At 29.1% G+C, this 23,048-nt stretch overlaps 1 protein-coding gene across 1 annotated transcript in view; it reads left to right on the top strand.

The window, feature by feature from the left end:
- Positions 1-20,327: 20,327 nt before the first annotated feature.
- Positions 20,328-23,048, top strand: part of LOC113376716 — a 320,611-nt gene continuing 317,890 nt past the window's right edge. The window contains exon 1 of the mRNA XM_026616737.1: positions 20,328-20,367. The gene's annotated coding sequence lies outside the window, so the exon portion shown is untranslated. The remainder of the gene's footprint in view (positions 20,368-23,048) is intronic.

Below are 23,048 nucleotides of genomic sequence, written 5' to 3'. Positions count from 1 at the left end.
AATGCGTCATTGCATGCCTTTTTATCAGCTGGCCTTCCTCCTATATAACATTTAACGACTTGTTTAATATTATTGCATAGTGCAACTCGATGCTTTACTTAGTTGTTACTGCGTATTTTGTGGGCTTGTCAAGGATATCTTGAGCATTAAATTTGTAGCATGAGTAATTCACTACAACTGCGTAGTTTGTATTCTGACCGTTAAAGTAGTTTTATAATATTATTTATAATTATTACATATGGGTGCATTCTCACTACAATTTCTTCAGTGATTATCGCCTTTTGTGGGCATACCTAAAACATACACTGATAACTATTAGACATAATAGCTAATGGTTAATCCATGGGTTGCATCTTTTAAAAAAAAAAAAGAAAACATTCAGGTTAAGTCATAAAAACAAACGGCTTATAGGACAATCTAAGTCCTTAAGAACTACTTAAGTTCTGATTGCTGTTGAAACAAATACAAATAAAAAATAACAATCTTATAGAGTTTTTATATTGGAATTCAACAGTTTTCAAACTCCCCAATTCGATTTATAATTTTTATTATTTACATTCTTTTTTATTTCTCATCTATTTTTATCCAAAATAAAAATAAATTAAACGTAAACACTTACTTGTTTTTAAATTGGCCCAGCCATAAGCTTCTGTTCTTTTTAATGAGACTATTTACAAACAGACTTACTTAATTATGTACTTCTCGTTTGTATCAGGCTAATTATTATGTAAAACATGGTAATGATGAATATATAACGATAATCTGGCACAATGGAGATACCTTGTGTTTGCGATATTGCTCAATCAGTATTAATAGTTCGCCGTTCCGAGTTGTTTGACGTTGCTTTAGGTGTCTAATTATGTTCATTACTGCGCCCGAACTCCACTCACACACCCGCCCGTGTGTGTGCGCGAGCTGATGCGACCATCTATGCTCCTCAACGTCCACGAGGATCCAGTGCCGAATATATGATTCAGAAATAATTTTAATTTTACTTTTTTTTAATAATTTGTTTTTTTAAAGAAATTTGTTCAGGTTACTATTTCTAATATGGAATGCAGAAACTTTCTCGTGTAGGGTGGAGCGAGTCTTATAGGTACGCGGATAAAATGGTCCGTCAATATTTCAAAAACAAGTAAAGATAAAAAAAATTTAACAACAATATTTAAAAGTAGAGAGATAAAGAAATATCACCAGCCATCACCTCGGTTCTAACGACATTGCTAGCGGGAGATAAACAGCTTTGAAAATCCACAACAAAAGTAATTTATTTCATTGTTCAAAAGGATTAACCTTGAATCATTACCCTGACAAAGGTATAAACAATAAAAAATAGTAAATAATGAAGTAAATTAAACTAAAAAGTAAATTTACAAGGGGTAAATAAAATAATTATTCCACAAATTCGGGAGAATATTTCTCACTAAGTATCAGATCAATGTTATATACAGTGTAAAAAATATACTATGTAAAAATGTACCATTAAAATTCATATTTTGTATTGGTTGAATAATTTAGCTATTATTTCGTAAAATCTATTGAAAATTAAAAATAACACATTGAACCTGTTTCCTGTTTGCCACCTGGCCATCCCATTCTACATGACTTATGAAATGCAAAAAATGCATTTCTACAATGATGAATTAGCTGAGAGTTTTACTAAACATAGTCGTTTATAGTTGTTTGTTTGATATGTGTTGTAATAATAGTGTTTTAGTTTTATATTTTATGCTAAAATAGTACAAAGTTTTTTCATACTTAATATTTGTCTGATAATGAGTGAAAATAGTTAATAACTTTAGGACTACAGAATTAAATGATATAGGACAAAATAATGCTTTTAAATGTCTGGTGCAAATTGTTGTTTAGACCTTTCAATATTGAATTTGATGTGGGGTATGAGGTGGGGCACAAAAGCCCCTATTTGACTTTCAGTAACTATACTGTCTAAACGAACTGAAATACATCACAACACATAACTAGTAAAAAAACAACTATCAAGCTATGTTCAATAAACTTCCTAGATAATTGCTATATATACAAATGTTTTGAAGCTATTTTTCTAAAATTTGTCATCTGTCTCTTTTTGGGCAAACAGATCCAATGATTTACTTTAAATTTTAAAGAGATTTTAATGAATAGTAGCTAAATTTAATGGGTGCACATTTTTACAAAGATTACATCGTATATAAACTTGAACTGGCATATCGTCCAAAATATTCAACAACAGATTTGGAACAACTCCTAATTCAATTTATCTGTAATAAGATTTCTTTTTTTACCTTAATTAACTTCCCGTAGGGTAAGTTATTGTAATGGGCCGAAAATCGGAATTGAAAATTTTTACATTTCTCGACGTTTTGAAGGTTTCTGAACATTTTGGCATACCTCAGAAAAAATGGATGTGTGTGTGTGTGTGTGTGTGTGTATGGATACAAATTTTCGTCCACGTTTTCGGGCGTACGGATCAACCGATTTGAATGGTTCAAAAAGAATTCGATTCCTATTGATAGGGAAAAGAGCTGATTAGTTTTTGGCAAAGGCAGGTCCAGCCGTTTCGGAGATACGGAGCAAAGAGTGCAGAAAATAGAAATCGAATTTTTGAGAGAACGGAGTATCCTATTTGAATGATCTAGAAAGCATTCAATTAGTAATGATTGGGAGAAGTGTTTATTAGTTTTTGGCAAAGGTAGGCCCAGCCATTTTGAAGATACGGAGCAAAATATGTAAAAAATTGCAATTTTGGAGAGAACTAAGCGTCCGATTTTGATGATTCAAAGAACTTTTTGCTTGTCTTAACAAAATAATTGATTTTGGAAAAAAAAATTTTGTTCCATTTTTTTTTTTTTTTTTTTAGTTTTTTGTATATCAAAAATATTTCAGATTTTATATATAGATTGACTGTAGTTCTAATATACTTTACAAATAATTTCAACTCTGCAATTCAGTTTATATAATTCTTATAAATATTAGACAATGTTACAATATTCATAATAATCTATTTGAAAACATTCAGTATTCCACGAACATTTCGTTACGGTACGGGAAGTTCCAGCAATTTGCCTTAAGGCACGATGCCATAATTGCCTCAAGACAGAATTCCACTTACAGCTAGTTTACTTTTTTAATTACTATTTTCTAATTGTTTCTACTTTTGCTAGTGTTAAGGTTTTGTTGGCCCTTTTTACTCCACCCACATAAAGGCTTTTATAAATGTTACAAATAAAAATTATTTCATTTAATTTAAAAATAATGATACATCTAATAAAACAATTAAAATATGAATGTTTTAAAATTATAATAAATTCAGGTATCATAAACTAAATAACACTGGACATCATACAAGACGGAATTTTTTTGGACAAGACCAAAAAAAAAACTATCACGGAATAAAAAAAAATTGCAATAAATATTGACAGATGGTCAATTATCTTCAAACAGGAAAGAATTAAGGTGATGGGTGCTTATCTTGTGCCTTCTACTTTAAAATAGTATTTTTAACAAATTATATACTCCACTTATTACAAAAGTTTTATTTTAATTCAGCCTAATGCTTAATTCAAAAAGTACAAAATGAACATTTTGTTTTACAACAACGTTTTTTCAAAAAATGGTAATCGGTTTTAGACTTTTGAAAAAAAAATTAAAAAGGCGAGTTGGCATTCTGCAGCGAGTTTTTCGATCTTATGATGGATATGTTACCGTGATCAACAACTCAGAGGTCAAATCTGCGGTAAAATTAGGGGCCAATTCTGCGGACGACAACAGTGTTGTTACGGCAAGGCAAAAACTGTGAAATTGTCGATTTATTTACTATGCGATCAGATATAGAACGACATGAACAATGTTATCATAACTGCATCTTTGTTTTTTTTTCATTCATAGCAAGCTATACAAAGTACATTCAGCTACATTTGTTAGAGTTATATATTAATTGACGGCGTGAGAAGGATCGCTATCCTGCGATAGCGCCTTTATAGATGTTAATTTATAATTTGATGTTAAGTTATATTTTGTAGTAAATCATTGCAGTTTTTTTTTTGAGACGCTTTGGTGGTAAAGGCTTTGTGATGCACATTTATAATTTTTAGTTCTACGTGTAAATCGCCTAATTGCACAGCAAATAGACAGACATTTTTATAGTTTTTGGTATCAGGTAAGAAGGATAACATAGCGTTGCCATAACAACGTTATGGCACGTCTATTTTACCGCAGAATTGAGCCCTTACTCAATACCAGATAGGCCTATCTATATATTATCACGACCGCCGTATGCGAATCCTGCCCTGTTCCGATTTCGTTCTTCTCATCTCAAGAGCAAATAATTAGCGGCGACAAATGACTATCTCCTGCTACAAGCAGACCCTATTTGTCGCTCCCTTGAGCTCGATCCCCACGAAAAACTTCTTCTTGCTTCTGATTCCATCTCGTTCTGGCAACGACGCCATCCGTATAACCACCGCAGCAATTTTAATTGGGTGCCGCTATTTATAAACACGGTAAAAAGAGATATGCACGAACGGGCTTGATGCAGAACGAAAATTGTTCGGCCGCAAACCATCCACCCAGTAGCTGCACGGGGATGAAATTTACGGAGGTGATGATTTTTGGCAAAATCGTAAAATAAAAGTGCTCTTAACAATTACATTTTTTTTTAGTTCTGAACTATTCGTGTTTAATTCCAAATTTACATCTCGACGATAATATACGACATGTGTTCAGCCAATTTTTCCATCATATCAATTAACAAATGGAAAAGTAACCAAACAATAAAGATTTTGAATTAGTGCTATTATATATTTAATAGTCTCCAAAGACCAATTTTTTATTCCTGTTGAATGACTTATGTCTATTCCAATTTTTATTTGCTTATCATAGTGACGTACAAGAAAACAATACACACAACAACTTAAAATAGCCAATATATTTATTACACTTCTATTTACAACTTCAAAATTGACTTATGATAGATTAAATACTTACACATTAAAGATATTCGCTATGCACTAATTTTTTATATGATTGGCATTCCGTAAGGTAAATTACAGTAATCGCAAAAAATCGAAAATGATAGTTTTTGTATATTTTTACGTTGAAAAGCCTTCTAAACATTATGGCATACCTTAAAAAAATGATGTATGCGTGTGTCTGTGTGTGTAGTATGTGTGTATGTATATTTGGATACAATTTTTGGTCGACAATTTCGAGAACACAAACCAACTGTTTTTAATGAGTCAACGATTCTTATTGATGGGAAGACGTCTTGCTTAGTTTTTGACAAAGGCAGATTCATCGGTTTGGAGATTCTGGAAAAAAGGGCATAAATCGATTTTTTCCAAGAATTTAAAAAAATCTCAAAGCATTCAAAAGTTGAAGTTTTCAAAAATTAAAACAAATAATATGAGATTAGATTATATTGATCTATTTGAAAATATTTTTGTTTTTATTATTTATTTTATTGGCTCCCGATAAATATTTAGCTACACACATAATATAAAACATATAAGCCATATACATATAATATTCACTCATATCTTCACTTTACTTTCTTTAATAAACATAATTCTCTGTAGGGATAACAATTTAAATCCTGTAACAAATTGAAGAAATTGCTTATCATTTTCATGGAGCACGATTTCTTTAACATTATTGTCTTGTTTTCCTCACTATTTCAAAATATTTGAAACAAATGTTATCATTGATCAATTTTTATTCATTCCTCGAATGTTTAATTACGACAGAAAAAGTTCCAGCAATTTGCCTTGAAGCACAATGCCATGCGCTACTAGTTCGATTGCAAATTTCATTTTTTTATGTTTTCAACGAAAAAGTTTTTTAACGAGCGGTTGTAAGAAGAAAATTATTATGTTTTATGGATGATTAAAAATGCTTTTGGTTGAATTTGATGTGTAAGTTGTTATACATACATGTTTTAGTTTTCAGCATAGTTCAAATTCTTAGATAATGGAATACAATGATATATTAACCCTTTCCACTCGCATGCCGCCGCTCCGGCGACAAAATTCATATAAATCACGGAATTTGCGACTGGAAAGTCTTAAACTTTGTGAAATTGATTAGACAAAGGTTGAAATTTGCGTTAACATACAGACGCAAGTAATTTATCAAGTAAAAATAATTGGAACTTGAAGTAAACTTGAAAATAACGAATCAGATTTTTTAGCAAAAATATTTTTAACTTTTTCTCTCTTCAATTCATTTATGTAAAAAGTTCTAGTGTAGCCGCGCCTATGGCTTTCTGCCACTCTATATTTTAATGCAAGTAACCCTCCAATGTAAAAAAGAAAAAAAAAACATTCTTGTCATTCTCTGTTGTTCCGGATATCGAGGTATAATTAAAATCAGGTGATTTTGTGCATAGTCTGATTGTGAACGATGAATATTTTTTTAATATTGTACTATATATATTCGCACACTAGGCATGGTGATATTATTATCGGTTTAAATCCTGCTGTATCGGCTTTTGTTTTTATTTTGTAGCTTTGAACGTTTATATTTTTTTGCTATATAGATTGAAGTTGAAATTACCTGGATGACGCTTCATTTTACTCGACAGCTTCAATTACTATGTCTCTTGTTTCGGTATTTTTCATAGTTATGATTAACTATTATGTGCAAATATCAAATATTTACTGATTAAAGGCTGTTGCAAAAACTACCTTTCTAACAAAAATAAAATTTATTTTTTAAAATATTTAAATAAAAAAATTAGGCGCATTCGAACAGCGAGATTCCGAACAAATGCTTGCAAATTAAATATATTCATTCTTAAATAAAATAATTCACCGATTGTCGTCGGGCGCTAGATCTGTACACATTTTACTGGTTAATACAGAACTATTTTTCATAAACTAATCTGGAGTTTTTAACTGCACTTTTCATAATTACCAAGCATATCTACGTATTAATATAGATCACAGTATCATCAGTAAAACTTCAGTGCAAGTTTGAAAAATCTTTTATATGTCAAAACTACGTAACGGATGGTTCATTTAGTGGTCCTAATGATCTAGTGATCTTACGGTTTAGATATTTCTATAAAGAAAACATATAGAGTATTATACATTGTTAGAAAGATCTCAAAATTCTTAGTTTTTTTTTCCTATATATCGCAACTTCAAATTCCGCATGGTGTGGCTTACAGGCAAGTTGCTATCGATAAATTCCAATTTTTAAATGGGCCACTATATAAATATTTGAATATAGGGTAGGGCGGGAAACAAATGACCATTTTGACTTATAGCAATTATATTGTGAAAACAAAACCTTATTATATCATAACAAATACAACATATCAAACAAACATCTGATTATGTTAAGTAAAACTCCCAACTCATCGTCGTAAAGATGTTTCTTTAATTTGCTATTTTTTAAAAAATTGTCACTTCGTTTACTTTTTACTCCATATCTTTTTTTTAATTTCAAAGGGATTTTACGAAATAAAGCTATATTCAACCAATGCAAAATATACACTTCACGGGTACATTTTTTTTTTACAAAGATAACACTGTATATAACCTTGATCTGGCATTTCATCAGAAATATTTATCAGCAGAGTTGGAATAACTATTTAATTTAACTTTAGCTGAATTGAATTTTTTAGGTTAATTTACTTATTTATTTACTATATTTTGTTTATACCATTGCCTGGATAAAGGTTCAGTTAGTCCTTTTTGCCCCACCCACATATGGAGAACAAAATTCTCGAAAGTGGTTTAAGAATAATTTTTGCAAGATCATATTAAAATTGCATCCTTTCCCACAAACTATCCTTTTCTTATCGCTATGTTTAATGCATTGTATTTACAAAAGACTTTATATTTAATGCTAATAGCGGGTTCGCTTCACGATAGCGCTACAAAACGCGAGACAGTTTATTGCAAATGAACCTGTAAATCACGTAGACTTCGCTCTTTGTAAAGCTGCAACAAACTCAGTCGATAGGGGACACCGGGAATTATCGGACAGAAGATAAAAGGTGGATGCCGAACTCAATTGATGGCCTAAATTTTTAGCTGCAATTTGCTTATAGCAAATTCACGTTACATTTATTCACGTACATGCTTTAAATTTTATATTTTGAATTTATTGCCCTATAATTAATTTCACTTAGGGTAATTTATAGCGATAGTTTAAAAATCTAAAATAAAATTTTTGCATATGTTCACGCATAACTTAGAAAAAATGGATGTGTGTGTGCGTGTATGTATGGATACAATTTTTCATCCACGATTTTGGGCTCACAGATTAGTTGATTTGAATAATTCAAAAACATTTGATTCCTACTGATGGGGAGACATGGTAATAAGTTTTTGGCAAAGACAGGTCTAGCCGTTACGAAGATACGTAGCGAATGCATGTGAATTGAATGATTCAAAAAACTTCTTGCAATCAACACAGTGTGAAAATTAAAAAAAAAATCAAATTATTTTTCTTTAAACATCTTTTCAATTTTCTAGATAAAATTCTGAAACTCGCCTATAAACTTCAAATAAATAATTTTAACTTTGCAATTCAGTTTATATTATTTCTAGAAATAAGAGATAATATCTTTCCTTCTAACATCGCCTTACTAAGTTTTGTTTATTTAATTTTTATATAAACATACCTAAACGTCGTTGTCCAATTTATAAGCTCTCATATTTTGTCTATAAAATACGAATAATGAAAGTTACAGTATTTATAATAATCTATTAGAAAACATTTAAAATTTCTCTAATATTTTATTACGTATTATGGTACGGGAAGTACAAGCAATATTATAAGACACGATGCTATGCGCCACTAGTTTATTCCAAGTTTGCATGAACTATTATAATTCGTTAAAATGCGTGCATGTTAGCAAACTTATTATTTTATCGATTCGTGTCAAACGTAGTTTAATACGTGCAAGTTATATAATATTTTCTGCAACTCCGTACTCTTTCAGTGAAAAATAACTTCAATTCACATACGTATTTGCATATATGAAACTTCTTATTAAACAAGATATATAAAAACAAATTCTACAATTTTGTGTATATATAATAAATTGGTTGGATGTTGCCATGACAACGCTATGTTATGGTCCCACTTTAAAATTTAAGCATATATAAAATATAATCAGTCAAATCATTTGTTTTTTTTTTTTAATTTTTTTTATAAGGCCAAGCTTATTTAGTTTTATTATTCTTTAATTTTTAATCATCATTTATTATTTTCGCGCCTCATAAATTTTATAGATCTATTTCCTTTACCTAACCTTTTCTAACTAGATTGAAAAAATAATTTTACACCCTTGCTATAAGAAATCATTCTATACGTATTGCTTGAATCATTTATATTATACCAAAAAATACAAATTATTTACTAAATTTTTTACTTATTTTTCAATCAGTTATTATATATCAGGTCAGATATAACTTTTTTAATCATAAATTATATCTGGTTATTCGTTATATTAAATATGGCGGATAATTACAGTGTCCGTGCGTAGTGACTTTTTGTTGACTTTTTAATAAACATTGAGCCGGGCGCTTATAATATTTGTTATAAACATTATTAAAAATTACGTAGTTTTTGTAAGTACCAACTAATAATAATCATTACCACACTTCAATGAATTTCGCACAGCTAACGATATGCTAAATATGTTTAAAGAAACCAAACCTTCGTTTAGGATTTAGCGCCAGGTTCCCATGTTCTTTAATATATATTAAAAATAAACCTAAAACGCTTTTTTATGAATACATGTTAACTAAATGCCTTACAACTACTCAGAAAAATGAGCCTGAGGGTCCAGAAAATATTTTATGTTCAATTAAAGTGAGCGCGCGCGTGTGGCATTGTATCATTTGTATCAAGCAATTAAGTTGTGATGGATTTCATTACTAATAAGGAGAACCTGCTGCGCTTTTAGGACGGATGAAAAATATGCCTTCATCTGTTTTTAGAAGCTACTTTGTATCTTTTGGATATTACAAATGTAAGTACAGTAGAACCTCGCATAACGAGCAATGAACATAATTCGTTACAAAATCATTCCTTTTTGGTGAAGCATAAACATTTGCATTAAATGGATTTATTTGATCGAAAAATAAAGAATTTTTTATATTTTGTGTGTTTTTAAATTTTGACTACAATTATATTATATTACAAGCTAATTATATTATTTTTTTGATACAATAGCAATTAAACACAACGTAATTGCTTCGTAATTAAAAGATCATTATATAGGTATTATATAATGTATATACTCGTACATACATTAAAAAATATATGGGCGATACATAAATAAACAATGGGTTTCGGACACCGTTGCTGTTCCAAGTTCGTTAGCAAAGATTTCTTAATTTTATTTACATTTTTGTTAATTTCTCATTATTTTACCTATCTACATAAAAGAAAACAACTACATGATTATTGATAAGTTAGTTATTAATGTTAGTGCTAACATACACATCTTTGGTTTAAGATATCAATTTCAATATCCACTGCTGATAAAACTAGTGGGGCGCATGGCATCGTGCCTTACGGCAACATTTTTGAAAAAAAAATTACTCTGAAAAAATTAGATTTTTGAGAAACTATAAATTTTTGACAAAAATTTACTTTTTTTTGAAAAAAAAAGAATTTTTGAAGAAAAATTTATTTTGAAATATTTTGGAAATTCAGAACATTTTTTCAAAGCAATCGTACTGCTTTTACGATACGAAATATCGAAGCGCGGAATCGCCGCGTCGCCGTCTGACGGATAAACATTGGTACGAAACCCATAGGAATGTAAACAAAATTTATACTTTTTGTTAAAATCTCTATAAAATATCTCATAATTTGATGTGCATATGTCTAATGATCATTTTTGACCGCCAAATGGCATTTTTTTACTTTTTTTACTAGATCTCCGAAACCGCTAGACCTGCCTTCAAGAAAATTTGATTAGTTCTTTATATTGTTAATACAAGTAAAATGTTATTTGAATTATTCGAATCAGACGCTCCGTTCTCTTAAAAACTGAGTTACCGTTTTTGGCATTTTTTGCCCCATGTCTTTGGAACGGCTAGACCTGCCATTGCCAAAAACTAATCATCACGTCTCCTTATCAATACAAATCGAATGTTTTCTAAATTATTGAAATCGCTTCATCCGTGTTCCCGAAATCGTCGATGAAAATTTGTATCCGAACACACACACATACACGCACACACATACACACACACACATACATCCATTTTTTCTAAGGTATGCCAAAATGTTCAGAAAGTTTTGAAACGTAAAGATATATAAAAATTTTCAATTTCGATTTTTTTGCGATTACTATAACATTCCCTACGGGAAGATAATTAAATTGTATGTCGATCCGTTTGATAATTAAAGATCAATTTATAAATCTTTGTTTTTTTTCAGATGTTTATATACATATTTATATATACGTATGTGTATATACATATATGAGTAAGTTCTTTTAATTATTCTTCAATAATTTAACGTTTCGACATATCGATTTCATAAAATGTTTACAAACGTATGTTTTTATAGGCTTTTTTTTTCTTTTAAATATTATTGACAGCAATTGATTTTTATTTTTTTATATTTCTTATTTTATCTTTATGATTATGGGATCAAGATAAAGTAAAATAAAAAATAAAATTCCCATGTCTTAAATTTCCAAGATCGCAAAATCGCAAAAAAATCGAAAATGAAAATTTTTATATATCTTTACGTTTCAAAGGTTTCTGAATATTTTGGCATACCTTAGAAAAAATGAATGTATGTGTGTGTGTGTGTGTGTGTATGTATGTACGTGTGTGTATGTATGTGCGGATACAAATTTTTGTCGACGATTTCGGGAACACGGATCAACCGATTTCAATAATTCAAAAAAAAATCGATTTGTATTGATAAGGAGACGTGCTGATTAGTTTTTGGCAAAGGCAGGTCTAGCCGTTCCGAAGATACGGGGCTAAAAGTGCCAAAAACGGTACCTCCGTTTTTAAGAGAACGGAGCATCCGATTTGAATAATTCAAAAAACATTTTATTTGTATTGACAAGATGAAGTATCGATACAATTTTCATAAAGGTAGGTCCAGCGGTTTCGGAGATATAGAGGAAAAAGTAAAAAAATGAGCCGTTTGGCGGTCAAAAATGATGATTAGACATATGCACATCAAATTATCAGATATTTTATAGAGATTTTAACAATAAGTATACATTTTGTTAACATTCCTATGAGTTCCGTACCAATACTTATGCGTTAGACAGCGACGCGGCGCTTACGCGCTTTATATTTTGTCCTTATGCAGTTAAAGCAGTACGATTGCTTTGAAAAAAAAGTTCAGATCTTCCACAATATGTCAAAATAAAGAAAAAAAATTTTTTTTTCATTATTTTGTAGTCAAAAAAATGTAAATTCTTTGCGTAAGATAGTTCAAAATTAATTTGAAGTTTCAAAATAAGATCAAAACTTTTACATTTTACAAATGACATCAGATTAACTAATTAAACCGAGTTAATTTTCAGAAGTGGGTTACGTTTTGACATAGGTTGACAAGCTGGTATGTCAATTTGTCATGTGTAAAATGAATTCTCGAAATCTTATGTAAGGGGCGTTGATCATTAATGATGGAAATGTCGAATAAAAGAATAACTTAATTTTATAACAGAAAATTTTAATACTAGTGGTGCATGGCATTGTGCCTTAAGGCAAATTGCTGGAACTTGCCACACCGTAATTAAAAAATTTTAAAAGCTGTATTTTTTTTTTTGAAAACTTAAAAAAATTAGATTTTTGAAATTATTGAAAAAAATACTGTTTTGAAAAATTTGTTTTTTTTTGTATTTCAAAATTTTTTGAAAATCTTTTCGAAGCAAATAGGCACTGCGTTGCAAACTAACTAACGGTTAAACATTATAAATCTTAGTACGGAACCCATAGAAATGTAAACAAAATTTGTATTCATTCTTACAATCTCTATAAAATATCTGATAATTTGATACGCATATGTCTAATTATCATTTTCTTTTCTATTACACATTTATGAACGTTAAAAGTCGTTTTTTTACTTTTTTTCATTGAACCTTCGAAACTACTGGTTCTACTTTTGCCGAAAACTAATCAACACATTTTTCCATGAATATGAATCCAACACTTTCTGAATTATTTAAATCGGGTGATCCGTGCTCTCGAAATCATGACCGAATATGTATCTGAACGAACATACATACATACATAGTACATATTTTTATACGCACACACACATGCATATTTTTTAAGGTGTACTAAAATGCTCAGAAACCATTGAAACGTAAAGATAAATGAAATTTTTATTTTAGATGTTTTTGCGAGTGTTATAACTTATTTTACAGGAAATTAATAATAAATTAAATATAACCTATATTCGCTATAATTCAATTTGTGTAGTGAGATAAATAATATGTGATAGTTGAAATAAACATATTAGGCACCAAACATGTGATGCTGATACGACAAATTAGACAAGTTTAACATGTAATAAGAACGAGGTCCTTTCAATTATTTTTATAACTGGTTTATTGTTTTTATTTTTATAACTAGTTTATTCTATTAAAAACAAAATATTTAAAATTTTAATAATAAGCTGCATACTGGATCCATTTGTTAATTTAAATCATTCAACTTAATTTGACACAAAAATCCAGGAGTCTTAAAAGAAATCACTGACTTTAATAAGGTAGAGGATGGGTAATGCAATACCTCCTATAATAAATCTATCGACTCACATGATAAAATCAAAACGATTCTATTACACACTTCTTCTGATACAAATAGTTGTACCGGCCACTGCACCCTCTTGTTTTCCAATGGAAAAGTGTCGTCTAACCGTCGTCTGTGTCTTGACAGTCATAAATCACAGATAATTGGCATTTCATGATACGAAACTGACCGACACTTTGCCATTTCCATTGGGGGGATGTGGAAAATCACTATTTCCCTTTTGCTGTGACGTAGAAGACATACAAAAATAAATATACGGAAATTATTGTTGGAGTACGCAAATTATCGACATCAGTTAATGAACAATTATATCTATGATTGGAAATGTTTATGTATTAATAGAATATCGAAGATTTACTTTAGCGTTTATTTTTATTTTAATTACAGAACATCATGTAATTATCTTATATTGACAATATTTATATTAACAATATTTTATATTCTTGAAGTTAGCTAACTTTAAACTTTGCATAATTGGGTGTGTTTTAAATTAGGAATTTTTTAACAACAATATTTGAAAGTAGAGGGAGAATGGTGTATAACCATTCATCACCTTGTTTCTTACGATGTCGCTATCGGAAGATAAGCGGCAATGTTTAAAAATATTTTATTTCGTTGTTAGTTATTATGGTTTTGAGCGCTGTTGTTTAGTTTACGAGATTTTAATATAATTTTTAAGTATAAGTTATTTAATTGTCTTATAAAAAGTGTTGTTAATTTTTGGTTTTAAAAGCTTACACGTTAAATTAGTTTTGAAAGCTTACACGCGAGTGGGGTAAAAATGATCAACTGAACCTTGTTTATGTTTTTGTCTGGCAAAGATTTAAATAATAAAAATTACTGAATAAAAAAGTGAATTTAGTTTAAAAAAGTAATTTTATAAGATATAATTTAAATTATTTCAACTTTGTTGATGAATATTTCTGACGAAATATATACAGATCAAGGCTATATATAGTATTATCTCTGTAAGAAATGTACTCATAAAATTTATATTTTGCGTTGGTTAAATAATGTAGCTATTACTTCGTAAAATTCCTTCAAAATTCAAAATAAGACTTTGGACCTATTGCCTAATGACCGTTTCCTTTTAAGGGGTAAGAAGGACCAGGTAACAAATTTTTATAAAACTGCAAAAAATACATATCTACAATGATGAATTAGCTGAAAGTTCTGTTGAACATACTCGGATAGTTGTTTGTTTGACATGTGTTATTAGTTGTAATATTATTGATTTGGTTTTTACAATATAATTACTAAAAGTTAAATAGTATCTTTATGCCCTGCTCAACCCTACTGAGTTGCAATAGTGCATGTTACATAAAATATGTAATTTATGTAGTATAATATTCTACTAATTGTAAGAAGGAAAACGATAAAATGATATTTTACACCTCATTTTGGGATATTTTAGAATTATTTTTCAAATTCATGGTGACTAGTGGTGTATGGCATCGTGCCTTAAGGCAAATTGCAAGAACTTCCCGTACCTTAATGAAATATTCAAGGAACATTAAAGGTTTTCAAATAGATTGTTATGAATAATGTAAATTTTATTATTCTTATTTTATAAGTTAAAATTATTTATTTGAAGTATATAAGTGATGTATATAAGTGATGTATATAAGTGATGTATATAAGTGATATATAAATAAAAAAAAAATAAAAAAAAAATCTTTCCCCAAAAGCAATCGTTTCGTCAACACAAAAGAAAATTTCTTAAAGCATTCAAATCGGTTGCATAGTTCTCTCAAAAACTATTTTTTTGCTTATATCTCTGAAACCGCTGGACTTGCTTTTGCTGAACTTTAGTCACCACTTCTCCACATCATTACAAATCGAATGTTATTTGAATCATTCAAATCGGTTAACCCGTTCTCCAGAAACTTGACATATCTAGCAGTTTTGGCTTCATAACGCTAAAGCCGCTGGTCCTGTCTTTGTCAAAAACTAATCAGCACGTCTCCTCATCATTAGGAATCGAAGATTTTTGGCTCATTACTATAACTTACCCTAAGGGAAGTTAAATAATAATCTAAAAAATCATTTGTTTTATATTTATTATAATCAGTTCCAAAAATATGCGTTACGGTATCTTAAAAATGTTTCTATTATACACAATTTTAGAAAATTGAGATGTTTCAAATTTGTATTTATTATGCGATTAACATTTAAAATTTACAATCTCTTTACCATTTACAATCTCTACAAGGAGTTTCTTGAAGTTCGGAGTCGCACCTCGTTGCCATTAGAGCTATCCGATTCGCGGATGGCAGCAGCTTGGGCTCTTATACGACGGTTTCTTCGAGCTCTAAGTTTGTTCAACATTTTGTCTATTTCTATAAAATTTGATCAAGAACTATTAATTGATATATTCCGGATTTAAAGCTCATCATAAAATACTATTAGCCAAACTAGAAATGCGTAGCATCGTGTCTTAAAGCAAATTACTGGAAATTTTCGTAATTTGAAAATATTCATAATTTTTAAAATAGATTTTACTATCTCTAAAGTTGAAAGGATTGCGGCAACAATATACATTTATATTAATAATAACTTAAATATTCTAAACTTTGTATATTAAATTATTTATTATCTCGGTAATATTTATGCTAGGAATATAAATAGACTAGAAGTAGGTGGCATTTAGGTAGTAGGTGAAAGTCGCATGAAATACTAGATCAAGGTTTGTACAGTATTATCAGTATCATTACAGTATTAAAAACTACACCCATGAAGTTTATATTTGGCATTGATTGAATAAAGCCATTATTTTGTAAAATCCCTTTAAAATTAAGACATTGTCGCCTCGCTTTCTCAATACACACCGACTACGGGATAAAAAGGTTACAAATTTTTGAGAAACAGTATAAAAAAACATTTCTGTATTGATGAAGTAGCTGAGAGTTTTACTGAACATAGTCAGACAGTTGTTCATTTGATATGTGGTATTTGTCGTATCGTAATGGGTTTGGTTTCCACAATATAATTGCTCAGTCATGATCTTTGTGCTCCATTCTACCGTATTTGCAAACTACTCGATTTTTTTTTAAATTTGCCTAGCATGTAACTTATTTTCAATTCATAATGATTAAAATATGAAGAAAACGTAAATTGCTTAAGTCAGATTTTCTGGCTAAAACAAAGTTTTTTTTTCGGGAAATTTAAAAAATAATTAATTCAATCAAACTATCGGATTGATAACAATAAAAAAATCCATGTTATTTCCATACGAAGTTTGATTGAATTGCGCACTTCAATTTTGAATTATTTGAGCCCTTGGGAGCTCAAAACATATATATATATATATATATATATATATATATATATATATTAGGGGGGTCGATTTGTATGGGTAAAAAAACTGAAATATTATTGAGGCGCTCTAAATGAGCCAATACAGAATTTTTCAAAATTTGACCCAATCTTTAAGTGAATGCACGGGACATCAGAATTCATTTTAGAGGTATTGTTTCTTCAGCAAAGTATCTTATCTTGATCCCTAGTATCCTAAAATCACATGGGCCTAAGCGATATTTAAATCTTTATTTCGACGATTGGCTGAAAATCAATATTCAAGATATGTCTCAACGTTGAACAAAAAAAATCTATTAAAAGATGGTTGGTTGCTGAAACTATTCCTCTACCAAATCAAGTAAAAATTATTCCACAACTGATGTTCATTATTTAACAATTAATCATTTTCTAGAAAAAATGCGGTGTTACAACTTAACCCGTGGATGCAAGTAGTAACGGCAGTAATATTTTGATAATATATTCTTCACTTATTTTTGAGAAACGTGGCTTTTTTCTAAGTAATTCTTGTCATAAATCAACGCAAATAATTAATACAAATAAAATATATAAATGTCTCCTGTAACACAATTTTTTATCACAAATCAACGAAAACTACAGTATTTAAAATAATATAAATAAAACATTTAGTGTTTCCTGTAATACAATTTACATTTTCCCACATTTTACAAACTATAAATTCCACCCAATTTTCTGAACTGGCTCCAAGGTTTTGTTTCAACTCCTGGTGTGATTTTTTTACATTAATCAAAATAACTATTTAAACAATTTAGCAATCATAAAAATTATTACACATTATCAAGGATTGAGAAATTTGGAACAAAATAATATATATATATATATATATATATATATATATATATATAAATTGTCGATAATAACTCAAACCAAAATTTTATAATAGATCAACTTTATATGCCACCTGTCAAAATGACGCATACGTACGATTATTTTTCAATTAGCTAATGAAAAGCGCTTGTTACTAGTTACCCCCGTTACATATAGCTCCAAGCTACCCTGTATATAAAATTGTTATTTTATGATGTTCGTTGCAAAACTCCTTCAAAACAGTTTGACCGATTTGTATAAAATTTTATTTTAATAAAATATCGTTCAATATGACAAAATCGGTCAACAAATATCCTTTAAACCCCTAAGTGGCAAAAATTGGGCGCCCTTAAATTTTTTTTATTGGTAGGGCCAATCTATTTTATTTTATTTTTTTATAATTTGTAATTGATTAACACATGCAGCCCGAAATTTTCACCACTATTTTGTATTAGTCATTTTAGTAATCGAATAATTTTCATCCAATCACTTTTTATTTAGCTCGGTAGTAGATTAATAATCGTCATTTTTGTGGACGTTTTTCACCGAATTTTGATCAAGATTATTGTTATACCACGAGAATTAGAGGTTGATTAACCCCTTAACTTGCACGCTCGAGTTTATTCGAGCGCTCGCCGGGTTTTTTCAAAAAAAACTGGGTTAAGGGGTTAATATCATATAAATAATTCAAAGTTTCTATATATCATTTGAAAATGAACAACTAAATAATAAAAGTGAACTTTATAAAATAGATATTTTGACAGAAGCTTAGATTTTTTTAATTTCATGTAGTTGTTAAATAAAACTTACCTGCGTCCGTGTACTTCTTTATGGGATCCGGCAATTCCTTTGCTGTAGATCCTTTTCCGATGTTTCTACATCTCTTATAAAAATATATCCCTGCTAAAAGAACTATAGCTAATATACTTATTATAGTTATAAGAATATAACAATTCAAGTATTCGTGTGGTTTGGGTTCCTTTTCTGATACAAAATAAAGTTCAATGTTTTTATGAATGTACTGCATAATTTTGCCGAGTTGGGAATTTTGAAAACATTACATTTTTAACAAATTAATTTTGTAAAATTTTGTTTCCGTGCTATAAGCATTCTACGATTTCGTCATATTTTCGTGCAACTAGATTTGTTATTTTTATGGCTTTGAAATGTAATATGCAAAACGCGTGTGTATAAGAAAGTAAGATAGAAGTTTAATTTATAACATTGATACTAATTGATTTAACATTGAAATTTAATTGATAACATCAATTGATTGTTTATTTCAATATTCGAAAATTAAAAAAAAATCAAAATGTTCAAAAAAAATTAAACTTTTTCAAAAAAATTCAAAATTTTTAAAAATATTTAGAAATTCAAAAAATATGAAGTCTTTCAAAAAATCGATTTTTTTTAAATATTAAAAAGCACCACGCTGCATCGCAGTCTAACGGTTAAACATTATAAATGCTGGTACAAAACTTATAGAATTAGTGGGGCGCATGGCATTGTGCCTTAAGGCAAATTTCTGGAACTTCCCGTACCAAAAAAAAATTTTTAAAAGATTATCAGTTTTGAAATTTTTTTTTGAAAAATTAGGGATTTGAGAAACTATAAATTTTTGACAAAAATAATATATTATAATAATAATAATAATAATAATTTGAAGAAGAGTGTATTATGAAATATTTTGGAAATTCTGAACTTTTTTTCAAAGCAATCGTACTGCTTTAACTGTATAGAGACGAAATGTCAGAGCGCGTAAGCGCCACGCCGCCGTCTAACGAATAAGCATTGGTACGGAACCTATAGGAATGTAAACAAAATTTATACTTATTGTTAAAATGTCTATAAATTGTCTGATAATGAAATACTTATTTCATGTGCATATGTCTAATAATCATTTTTGACCGCTAGATGGCATTATTTTTTACTTTTTTTACTAGATCTCCGAAACCGCTAGACCTGCCTTCATGAAAATTTGATCAGTTCTTTATCTTGCTAATACAAGTAAAATATGTTCTTAAAAACTGAGTTACCGTTTTTGGCAATTTTGGCCCCATATCTTCGGAACGGCTAGACCTGCCTTTGCCAAACACTAATCAGCACGCCTCCTTATCAATATGAATCGAATGTTTTTTGAATTATTTAAATCGGGTGATCACTGTTCCCGAAATCGTCGACAAAAATTTGTATCCGCACACACATCCAATACATTTTTCAAAAATGTTAATCTTTTTTAAAAAAAATAATTTTTAGTACAGGAAGTTCCAGCAATTTGCCTTAAGGCACGATGCCATGCTCCCCACTAGTTTTTATTTGATTTAAATTAAAAACATAAGATTCATTCTAATCAACATCAATTATTTGTGTCAAATTAAAATACCAAATTCCTTGAAGTTTATGTATAATGAATTATTTTCTTCTTTATAGGGTCCACTCCAATAATTAAGAAGAAACGGTCGTCTGACGAGTGAGTATTTCATCTGCACATTAAATCATATTTTTAGTAAAGTACAATCATTATATCTTAGTATAATCATTATAATTAAGTTGACAAAAATTTGACACTTTAACAGTTGATTTTTATTCATTAGCTCGCGGAAATCTTTAATTTTACTAGCAGGCAGGAGGTATTAATTTATGATTTTAGTGAGAAATTCAGTTTGTTCTAAATTATTCGTAAACTTTTGATTATACATAAATTGTGTAAATATATAGATAAATGTTGCAGCATCATGAATACTATTCAGCGTGAACTGGTATTTTAAATTAATCATTAATATATAACAATATAAGTTATCCACTTACGACATTTTCCAGATGTCTAATTCATCCGCCTATCTGTGGTGTCGTGAAAACTTCAATTTGAAGACATCTGGTTGTTAGTTGTTAGACATTGACCTGACCTAACCCTAGCCGCTCTAACCTAATTTATTCTTGTTCCTGAACACATGGGCGTTCCGTTTGCGATCCGCCGGGCCAGACATCCTGTCTGCGATTTCGGAATTAAACGCAAATCTCCCAAAAACAAACAATAAACATTCGCTTTTTGCATATGAATACTTAATACGTTTTTTCCTTGTTCGCGAACAGTTTTCTTCATTTTTCTCGAGCGCGGATGCCATTAAAGTTAAATTGACCGCGAATATGCGAGAATTTATTTTTTTCAGTTGAAAATCTGTGTTTAAACGCTTTTATGTATGAAAGCTGCGAGATGAAAATTAGATTGAAAATGCTGCAATGTACAAAGCTAATTTTACTCCTTGTTTTCACGTTCATTAATCGATATTGTTCATTTTTTTTTAACAATATAACACTATCGTGTATGAACTGTCATATGACTTTAATTTTTTAAATGCACGTTACATGAATTTCACGATTTATGGAAATATCAAATAAACGTAATATAGTTTGCGATGAAAATCAATTTAAATACACTTTTTTATAATTATTAGCATGTAATATTCATTTAACATATCCAGTAATGAAATTTGAAATAGAGTGGATTTTTTTAATTGCACTATTTATTGTTCCAAGTAAATAAATCGTCATTTTTTATATTTGTTCATCGTTTTTTGCACGATTTTTACTACATGTTTTTTTGAACAAAAATAAAATGATTACTTTTTAATATTATGATCAAGGTAACATTTGTCTCCAATTAAAATTGTTTGGTAATATTAAAAGGTAAACTAAAATCTTTCTCGTCAATTTAAATCGATCTAATATTTTTCTCATCTCATTCTAATTTTCAATAATATTTGGTGGCATAATTAATAGAAGCTTCATGATATTTAAGTTATAAAATATTTGGTAGAGAAGGCATAGAGGTTGCAAGTATAAAGGTCCACCATCAATACCTCAAAAACTAGTGAAGTAAAGAAATTTTTAACAATATTTAAAAAAATAAGGAAATGGGATTTTTTTTGTTTTTTTTTTTTGGCAGTGAGCACAATTGGCACAATATAGTCAGCGAGACCTTAATATAATTTTTAACTGTTAATTTTAAGTTAGATTCAATTTTTTTATAACCTCTATATAGCTAGCACCTGGGTGGGGCCACAAAGACCAACTGAAACTTGGCAAAGGTGTAAACAGAAAAAAATAGTACATAAACAAAAACGTCTAGTTTAAAAAAGCAATTTTACAAGAGATAAATTAGATAAATACTTATTTTAATTCTGCTTATGAATATTTCTGATAAAATGCCAGATCACGGTTATTTACAGTGTTATCTCTGTAAAAAATGCGCTCATGAAATTTATATTTTGCATTTATTGAATAATGTAGCTGTTATTTTGTACAATCTCTGTAAATTTAAATTAAGACATTGGACATGTTTTCTTCTTGGCCGTCCCAATTTACCCCGCCCATGGGGTAAAAGAACCAGGTGACAAATTTTTGAAAAACAGTAAAAAAAACTCATTTCTACGATGATGAGTCAGTTGGGAGTTTTACTGAACATAGTAAGATAGGTGCTTGTTTGATATGTGTAATTTGTTGCGATATAAGCGGTTTGGTTTTAGCAATATAATTGCATAAAATTAAATTGAACCTACTCTATCCTATATATATATATATATATATTATATATATATATATATATATATTATATATATATATATATATATATATATACAATAGATAAGTCCTGGATTTTTTCAATATATTGATTGTTTCTTTTCCGAACAGTAAATCCAATAATAAAAAAACAATTTGTTTTTTGAAGATATATAATAACGACGTTTTGGAATTAGATAAGTTCCATCATCAGGTTTATTCTGCCAAAGACAATGTTTTTTAAAAATATTGATTAACATTAATTAATGATGGTTATTACAGATTATTTAGAAAAATTATAAAGGAATGGATTATGTACCAGAAACATGCTGGTGATGGAAACGTATGATGGAACGTATCTAGTTCCGAAACGTCGTTATTAAACATCTTCAAAAAACAAATTGTTTTTTATTATTGGATTTACTGTTCGCAAATATATATATATATATATATATATATATATATATATATATATTAACAACAATCTGAACTGTTATCAATGCTCTATGAACTTTTGTGATGTTTTACTAGATAAAAACAAAGTAGATATTGTCATTTTTGATTGAAAATTTGACATAATTGTAATTGCAG

Source organism: Ctenocephalides felis, unplaced genomic scaffold (genome assembly GCF_003426905.1).
Source record: "Ctenocephalides felis isolate EL2017-DRISC unplaced genomic scaffold, ASM342690v1 CF-g0.4_SCAFFOLD_01886, whole genome shotgun sequence".
NCBI lineage: Eukaryota > Metazoa > Arthropoda > Insecta > Siphonaptera > Pulicidae > Ctenocephalides > Ctenocephalides felis.
Note: the sequence above shows the minus strand (reverse complement) of the source record. Positions and strands in the feature narration are given on the sequence as shown.